General features: G+C 46.7%; 1 pseudogene; it reads right to left on the reverse strand.

Annotated features, from left to right (window-relative positions):
• Window positions 1–9,664: 9,664 nt before the first annotated feature.
• Window positions 9,665–9,782, reverse strand: LOC134970810 (5S ribosomal RNA; annotated as a pseudogene).
• Between the last annotated feature and the right edge of the window lie 239 nt (window positions 9,783–10,021).

The following is a 10,021-nucleotide window of genomic DNA, read 5'->3' on the forward strand; positions in this document are numbered from 1 at the left end:
CGATACAAAGTATCAGCAGTGCGTACACCTTAACAATGCTTATACACCATAAACAGATAAATCTACTTTAAAGCCCTGGCAGGAAAGTGAAAACACAACACTGTTTGCAGTTTAAACCACAGGGTTCTAAGGCCACCGTGGATTGATTCCAAAAAAGGTAAAACAGTACAGTTTATACACTACAGGCTAACAAGTAAATCTAAACAGAGACAATGGCTACAGAGAATGTACGTACGTGAGAATATTCGCAAGCGCAACCCGAACTCGGTCCTCCGCTCGTCATGCAGATAGCGTTTAGAGTCATCTGACCGGACAGGCAACAATGGCCCTTATATACACAACATGCATACACAATACAATGGTCACTGTAATCTCATTGTTCATTGGACACAGAGATATGTCTCCTCATTACAGCAAAGGTCATAGGTGGATTTGTAAAGGTGGGCGATGTCATTCCCAACTGCTCTTGTGGGTGGTATCCTCTGGATTCCCACAGCATATGCAATTTACAGTAAATACAGTTAATGTTCATAATCTACTTTTGTACATAACTATACGCAGGAGCAAGCGATCTTTCTCTAACTAACACCGGAATGTTACCCTCAAAATACCCTACAGCTGGATACTAGACATCACCTTCCAACCTTCATCTGACCCTTCCTATCATGCAAAGGCGAATCTCTCTGTCCAGGAACTGTTTAAACTAATAATACTCGCTGTCATGGTCTAGGGGAACTATATCTACAAAATGCACTATTTGGGTTAGATATGCTATGTTCTAATAACACGCTACAAGCTCACAAACTCTACCGTAAATGCGCATACCACGCGCCAAGACGCATGGCCGTGAAAGCTCCATTACGCAAAGTGCGGATATGCGCACGCACGGCGGGCATGTGCATGGGGTTAGTACAAGGCATATGCATTATGATATTTTTTGACTTTGACAACGGGCACCCAGTATCCCTTATGGACTACGAGAAAAGGATTTACCGGTAGGTAATTAAAATCCTATTTTCTCTCTCATCCATAAGGGACACTGGGGAACTTAGTACGATGGGGACGTCCCAAAGCTCCAAAAACGGGTGGGAGTGTGCTGAGACGCCTGCAGAACCGATCAACTAAATTGAGTATCCTCTGTTGCCAGGGTATCAAACTTGTAAAATTTGATAAATGTGTTTGTCCCTGACCAGGTAGCAGCATGGCATAGTTGCAAAACCGAGACTCCACGGACCGTGTAGAGTGGGCCTTGATTGACTGACTGTGGAACTGGCAAGGCTGCCAAAGAATAGGCCTACTGGATTCTGAGCCTTAGCCAACGAGTAATAGACTGCTTAGAAGCAGGGCAACTCTTTTTGCAAGCATCATACAGCACAAAAAGAGAATCCAATTTCCTGGCACGAGCTGTCCTCTTGACATAGATCTTCAAGGCTCTCACTACATCCAAAGACTCAGGATTAGAACAAGTGTCAGAATTGGCCGGAACCACAATCGGTTGATTGATGTAAAACGCAGAAACCACCTTTGGCAGGAACTGCTGACGAGTCCTGAGTTCCGCTATGTCCTCATGAAAAACTAAGTAGGGCCTCTTGCATGAAAGTGCCCCAAGTTCTTAAACTCGTCTAGCCGAGGCTAAGGCCAGCAGCATAACCGTCTTCCACTTGTCTTCTACGGTCAACAAGGGTTCAAACCAAGAAGACTGTAGACAAAAGGTGCCGTGGGAGACACAAAAGGAGGTTAAATATGAAGGACACCCTGCATGACTGGACTTCCGGGATTTTAGCCAATTGCTACTGAAAGAAGATAAAGCCGAGATTTGAACTTTGATGTAGCTCAGACGTAGGCCCATGTTCACTCCAGCCTGTAGGAAACGCAAGAAATGCCCCAGGCTGAAATCCTCCGTAGAATACCATCGACCTTCACACCAGGATCCATTTCTCTTCAAAATATGAATCCTCCTGCAGTGGCAGAGGCCAGGGGTCTTCTACTGACATGGCTAGAAGGTCAGCGCACCAAACCCTTCGTGGCCAATCTGGGGTAATCAGAATTGCCTGAACCCTTTCCCTTCTTATTCTTTTCAGAATTCTGGGAAGTAGCGGAATTGGAGGGAACAGGTACACTGAACGGTACATCCAAGGCGTCGTCAGTGCGTCCACTGCTGCTGCCTGAGGATCCCTTGTTCTGGAACAATAACACTGAAGCTGCTTAATGAGGCAAGAGGCCATCAGATCTATCTGCGGACAATCCCACTGGTCTGTTATCTGCTGAAACACCTGTGGGTGGAGACCCCACTCTCCCGGGTGCAGATTGTGTCCACTTAGGAGGTCCGCTTCCCAATTGTCTACACCTGGAATGAATATGGCCGACATCGCCCTTGCATTCCTTTCTGCCCTGTATCTTGGAAACCTCTCGCATGTACTGCTTTTTGTTCCCCCCTGTCGGTTGATATATGCCACTGCTGTGGTGTTGTCCGTCTGAACTTGTATGGCCTAATCCTGAAGCCGATGAGAGGCCTAAAGTAGAGCATTGTAGATCATTTGGAGTTCAAGGATGTTTATCGGAAGTATGGCTTTGTGGCTTGACCACCTTCCCTGGAACCGCGCCCCTAGGGTGTCAGCTCCCCATCCCTGGAAACTGCCATCTGTTGTTAAGTGAATCCAATCCTGAATTCTGAAGCTTCGACCTTCCACGGGATGGGAGGTCTGCAACCATTACAGGAGCAAAATCTTGGCCTGTGTTCAGAGACATATTATCTGGTGCATCTGTAGGTGTGAACCTGAGCATTTGTCCAGGAAATCCAGTTGGAATTTTGGCGCATGGAATCTTTCATACTGAATTGCATCGTATGAGGCCATCATCTTCCTAACAGGCGTACACAAAGATGTTCAGTACCGATCGAACCATCTCCTGAAGCGTCTTTGCCTTGTCCACCGGAAGGAACACTTTCTAAGCCACTGTGTCCAGAACCATTCCCAGGAACTGGAGTCTTTGAGTTGGCTCGAGGTGAGATTTCTGAAAATTTAGAATCCACCCGTGGTATGAAAGTAGTCGTATTGTGAGGCTGATGCTGTCCATCAGTCGTTCCCTGGACCTTTCTTTTATCAAAAGATCGTCCAGGGAGCGGACAATGTTCACCCCCTGAATCCGGAGTTGGAACATTTACGGCATCACCTTTGTGAAATCCCGTGGCCCGTGGACAGGCCAAAGGGCCACGCCTGGAATTGGTAGTGGTCGTTCAGTAGCGCAAACCGGAGGTAAGCCTGATGAGGCAGCCATATAGGGATAAGGAGGTTACATCTAGAGATACTAAGAACTCCCCCTCTTTCAGTCCTGACTCACTGCTCTCAGAGATTACATCTTGAATTTGAAAACCCACAAATATGGGTTTAATGATTTGAGATTAAAAATGGGTCTTACCGAACAGTCCGGTTTCAGGATAACAAACAGGTTGAAGTAATATTCCTTGCCTTGTTGCTGATGTGGAACTGAAACAATCACCTGAGTCTGAACTAATTTTTGAATCGCCTCCTGTAACGTTTTCCGAGTGTCTACGGAAACTGGTAAGCTTGACTTGAAAAATCTGTGAGGTGGATAATTTTCTAACTCTAGTTTGTAGCGGTGGGTGATCAGATCTTATACCCAGGCATCCCGGCAGGAGCTTCTCCAAATGAGGCTAAAGAATTTCAGTTGAGCTCCCACCCTGATATCCCCCAGGGGTGGAGGGACACTGTCATGCTAAGGCCTTTGTGGAAGCAGAGCTAGTGCTCTGTTCCTGAGATCCTGTGACAGCAGGTTTGCGTGTCTTACCTCTGGTGCCTCTTGCGGCATTCGAGGCACCCCTGGCTTTGCCCCTGAACCTTGCAGCCTGAAAGGACTGCAGGGAGGGTCCCGGATAAGTACGTCTAGCCAATGGGGCAGGCCGATGGGAGGTACATGGACTTTCCAGCAGTAGCTTTCGAAATCCACAAGTCTAACTCTCCTCCAAATAGCCAATTTCCTGTGAAAGGCAAAGTCTCCACACTCTTCTTAGATTCAGCGTCCGCTACCCACTGACGCAACCACAAAGCCCTGCGTGGAGAGACTGCCATGGTCTTAGTTCTGGCATTTATAATGCCTATGTCCTTGATTGTCTCACATAAGACACATGCAGATTCTTGACTATGCTGAAGAAGCGTTACCATCTCTTCAAGTGACTTACTGCCGGCTAGGCCCTCTTGAAGGTCACCAGCTCAGGTATGAATGGCGTGTGTAATTCAGCAGCCTGCAATAAGAGGCCTCTGAGATGCCCCTGCGGCTATGTAAATAGATTTCAAGGTGTTTTTAATTTTCCCGTCAGCCGGTTCTTTTAAAGCAATAACTCCCGAAACCAGTAGTATTGGTTTTTTTGACAGATGTGATACCGAGGCATCTACAGCAGGTGGATTTTCCCAGAGTTTTCTCCCCTATGGGGAAAATGGGAAAGCAGCCATGAATTTGTCACTTGGAACTTCTTATCAGGATTAACCCAATGTTCTCTGAAAAAAATCATCTTAATTCCTCAGAATCAGGAACAGTAACATTTGCTTTTTTCTGCATAGAGAAAAAAGATTACTGTACCTCCGCTTCCTGATCAGGGATATGTAAAACATCTCTTATAGCAAGTTTAAGTGACTCTCTACTCCCTGCACTAGAGTGGGATCTTCCACTTCAGCAGCAGATTCTACCTCCTCCCCTTCCTCCACTTCTGGTAACTCATCCTCTGATTCCGAGAGAATGTCAGTTAGCCCACACTTTTGTGATAATTTTTTTGAGGGAAAAGGTACGCGTCTGTCTCCTGCCTGTCTTTAGCTATATTAGCGGCAGACTGTTGTTACTGCTGTCTTTCCTGTCTAGCAGCAGTTATCTCATTAGACATATCAGTCATCATTGATTTTATGGAAACCAGCCAAGCCGCTTCTTGCAAATCACCCCCAGAAGCCCCATTGCCCTGTGAGGGCTGGCTACATTGCTCACACATGACATACATTACACACAGCTTTCTTCATCACGATGACAGGGAGACAAAAACACCAACACACAGAGACACAAGTACAAGCAAGCCTGCCCAGCCCAGTATGTGTGGAGAGAGACCCAGAGAAGAGTAACCAGCACACCAGCCTGTATCAAACTGAGTAGCTTGTTAGGCTATATAGGTATATGTGTATGTCAGGAGCATTGTAAAAGGTTCCCCCAGCGGGCTCTCCCCCTTATTTACAATCCCAGTACCAAGTCTGGCCAATGGAGTATCCCTGGAGGAGCTGACTTTCCTGCTGCAATGCTGGAGTGCAGTGAAATGGTGCCAGGAAGCCTCTGGTCCCGCTCTGTTATCTCTGCCACTTCAATGGTGCAAGAGCTATAGTATTATTTATACTGGCAAAAGCCTCCAATCTGTGTAAAAATAAGTTCCCACACCTATTTTTCACTTCAGCTGCTGGTCAGCACAAAGGGGTATGAGATCTCTCCATGAGGAGTCTGTATGCCCATCCCACGTGCGTGCTGCACGTCAAACCGGGGGACCTCACAAGTGAGACCCCCGGTTGTCACTCACCACTCTTCGACCTTCAGACTCTCTGTTAGGGGTTGTGCGGCGAGCTGCGGGTGTGTGCGAGAAAGCGCAATGCCTGTGGTACACTGACCCATCAGGACCGTTGTCCTGTCAGCGGGAATCGACTGAGCACCTCTGTGTACCTCGGTGCAGGTAGGTTTATGCCCAAACAGCCTACCTGAAAAAAATAAATGTTTTAAATAAATTAAAGAAAATTCCTCTGGAGCTCCAGAGTGTGCATCCTCTCCTGAGGGCACATTTTTCTAAACTGGGCTGTGGGGGGGGGGGGGGGGGGGGGGCATACAGGTGAGGAGCCAGCACACACTATTGAAGATTTAAAGTGCACCGGCTCCTTTGGACCCCAGCTATACAACATCGTACTAAGTTCCCCAGTATCCCTTATGGATGATAGAGAAAATCATTTTCATATGTAGGTTGAAAATTGGATTTTAATTACCTACCGGTAAATCCTTTTTTCGTAGTCCGTAGAGGATGCTGGGGTCCACATTAGTTCCATGGGGTATAGACAGGTCCTCTTTTCTTTTGCTGACGTTTCAGTTTTGGTTCTCTGTTTTGCAAGAAAGAGTACTTTCTTAAATAAATGAAACATCTTTATAAGTTATAGCCTACAAAAACCTTAGAACTGTTCCCTTCGTTAGAGTAAACTTTTCTCCTAAAACACTGGTCAGTTAACCATTTACACATAACTTTAATAGTTTTATCACTTTTAATAATTTGTAACCCTTATTGAAGCAATAACTATATACAAGTATTGCAGAAGAAGTCCGCACTTTGGCAGGAACTGAGGACGTGTCCGCAATTCCGCTCTATCCATATGGAAAACCAGATAGGGGCTTTTATGTGATAAAGCAGCTAATTCCAACACTCGCCTAGCCGAAGCCAGGGCTAATAACATGACCACCTTCCAAGTGAGATATTTCAACTCCACCGTTTTCAGTGGTTCAAACCAATGTGACTTTAGGAAGCCCAAGACCACATTAAGGTCCCAAGGCGCCACCGGAGGCACAAACGGAGGCTGAATATGCAGTACTCCCTTAACAAAAGTCTGAACTTTTGGGAGAGAAGCCAATTCCTTTTGAAAGAAAATGGATAGGGCCGAAATCTGGACCTTAATGGAGCCTAATTTAAGGCCCAAATCCACTCCAGTTTGTAGGAAGTGAAGGAAACGGCCCAGATGGAATTCTTCCGTAGGAGCATTCCTAGCCTCACACCAAGAAACATATCTTCGCTATATACGGTGATAATGTTTTGCTGTTACTTCCTTACTAGCCTTTATCAGCGTAGGGATAACCTCCACCGGAATACCTTTTTCCGCTAGGATCCGGCGTTCATCCGCCATGCCGTCAAAAGCAGCCGCGGTAAGTCTTGGAACAGACAGGGACCCTGTTGCAACAGGTCCTGCCTTAGAGGAAGAGGCCACGGATCTTCCAAGAGCATTTCCTGCAGATCTGGATACCAGGTCCGTCGTGGCCAATCTGGAACAACGAGGATTGTTCTCACTCCTTTTCTTCTTACTATTCTCAACACCTTTGTATGAGAGGAAGAGGAGGAAATACATAGACGGACCGGAACACCCACGGTGTCACAAGGGCATCTACCGCTACTGCCTGAGGGTCTCTTGACCTGGCGCAATACCTCTGCAGCTTTTTGTTGAGGCGGGACGCCATCATGTCTATCTGTGGCAGTTCCCACCGACTCACAATCTGTGCAAAGACTTCTGGATGAAGTCCCCACTCTCCCGGGTGTAGGTCGTGTCTGCTGAGGAAGTCTGCTTCCCAGTTGTCCACTCCCGGAATGAACACTGCTGACAGTGCACTTACATGATTCTCCACCCAGCGAAGAATCCTGGTGGCTTCCGCCATTGCCGCTCTGCTCCTTGTGCCGCCTTGGCGGTTTACATGAGCCACTGCGGTGATGTTGTCTGACTGGATCAGAACTGGTTGGTCGCGAAGTAAGGCCTCCGCTTGACGTAGGGCGTTGTATATGGCCCTTAGATCCAGGATGTTGATGTGCAGATAAGTCTCTTGACTTGACCAAAGACCCTGGAAATTTCTTCCCTGTGTGACTGCTCCCCAACCGCGGAGGCTTGCGTCCATGGTCACCAGGATCCAATCCTGAATGCCGAATCTGCGGCCCTCGAGAAGGTGAGCACTCTGCAGCCACCACAGGAGTGACACCCTGGCCCTGGGGGACAGGGTGATCAACCGATGCATCTGTAGATGTGATCCGGACCACTTGTCCAACAGATCCCATTGGAAAGTCCTTGCATGGAACCTGTCAAAGGGAATGGCCTCGTATGAGGCCACCATCTTTCCCATGACTCGAGTGCAATGATGCACGGACACCTGTCTTGTTTTCAAAAGGTTCCTGACCAGAGTCATAAGTTCCTGGGCTTTTTCTATCGGAAGATAAACCCTTTTCTGGTCTGTGTCCAGAATCATGCCCAAGAAGGGTAGACGAGTCGTAGGAACCAACTGCGAATTTGGAATATTGAGAATCCAGCCGTGTTGCTGTAACACTTTCAGTGAAAGAGATACGCTGTTCAGCAACTGATCTCTTGATCTCGCTTTTATGAGGAGATCGTGCAAGTACGGGATAATTGTGACACCTTGCTTCCGCAGGAGCACCATCATTTCCGCCATTACCTTGGTGAAAATCCTCGGGGCCGTTGAGAGACCAAACGGCAACGTCTGAAATTGGAAATGACAGTCCTGTACCGCAAATCTTAGGTACGCCTGATGAGGTGGATAAATGGGGACATGAAGGTACGCATCCTTTATGTCCAGTGACACCATAAAATCCCCCCCTTCCAGGCTGGCGATGACCACTCTTAGCGATTCCATCTTGAACTTGAACCTCTTCAAGTATAGGTTCAGAGATTTTAAATTCAATATGGGTCTGACCGAACCGTCCGGTTTCGGAACAACAAACATGGTCGGATAATACCCCCTTCCCTGTTGAAGGAGGGGAACCTCGACCACCACCTGCTGAAGATACAATTTTTGTATTGCATTTAACACTATCTCCCTCTCTAGGGGGGAAGACGGTAGGGCCGATTTGAAAAACCGGCGAGGAGGCACCTCTTCGAATTCCAGCTTGTAACCCTGAGACACAATTTCTATTGCCCAGGGATCCACCTGGGAGTGAACCCACATGTGGCTGAAATTCCAAAGACGCGCCCCCACTGGCCCCGACTCCGCCAGTGGAGCCCCAGCGTCATGCGGTGGATTTTGCAGAGGTCGGGGAGGACTTCTGTTCCTGGGAACTAGCTGTATTGTGCAGCTTCTTTCCTCTGGCAAGAAAGGACGCACCTCAGACTGTCTTGTTTCTTTGTGAACGAAAGGACTGCATTTGATAATGCGGTGCTCTCTTAGACTGTGAGGGAACATAAGGCAAAAAATTTGACTTTCCAGCCGTGGCTGTGGAGACCAGGTCCGATAGACCTTCACCGAACAATTCCTCACCCCTTAAAAAACTGGAGAGAAAGAAAACTCTTGTGTGGGCGCACTCTTGAAAGAAGAAGTGAGAAGAAAAAATTCTTCAGATATAAGTTGAAGAGATATTTAAAACATATATTTATTGAGTAATTAAAAAATTTATAATATCCCACTGTGATCAACAAGAACAAGGTTTTTTGATTTTATATTTTTTTAGAAAAGATATGTGAAAAAAGAAAAAGAAATGTTCTGGTCTGAGTAATCACACGAGACGGATTGGAAAGGTTACAGACACTTGATAGTCTGGCAACCGTTTCACCTGACCAGCACAGAAATTCTGTGTTAATGAAACCAAACAGAGAGATCCAATTCTATGTCTTTGAAAGACCACTGAGGGGTCAATACTGGACAAATTACTGGTCACCTGTTGTACATATATCACAAATTTAGTAACATATCTTACACATTCCTGAAAGTTTTTGATGGTTGACGTGAGATGGGAGAGAAAAGAAGGGAGAAATAATTGGAAAAAAAATGGGTATAGGGATGGGGAAAGAAAGAAGGGGGGGGGGAGGGAAAAGGAGTGAAAAGTGGTGATACTGCTGTTGGTGTCCACCCTTCAAATGAAGGGGAATAGTATCCTTCTCTACAACACCCGGTATTCCCAGGAAGTCTCCTCTCAGGTACTAACCTGGCCCAACGCTGCTTAGCTTCCAAGATCGAACGAGATCGGGCATTACCAGCGTGGTATGATAGTAGAGAGGCTATCTACCAATGAGAGTGCACCTATATAAGAAAGGTGAAAAAAGAATTGATAGAAAGAATCTGAATAGTATGTGGATCTGCTTTCCACGTTAGGCAAGGTAATTTACCACATGGTTAGTGATACACCCTGGATCGTGGATGAGAGTCCACTGAAAAGGGATGGGCCAGTGAAGAAAAGAAAGCAAGGGAAGAAGAAAAGGGAAAAAGAAGAAAGAGAAGAAGGGGAAGAAAGGAA

This window comes from Pseudophryne corroboree, chromosome 11 (genome assembly GCF_028390025.1).
Source record: "Pseudophryne corroboree isolate aPseCor3 chromosome 11, aPseCor3.hap2, whole genome shotgun sequence".
NCBI classification, from domain to species: domain Eukaryota; kingdom Metazoa; phylum Chordata; class Amphibia; order Anura; family Myobatrachidae; genus Pseudophryne; species Pseudophryne corroboree.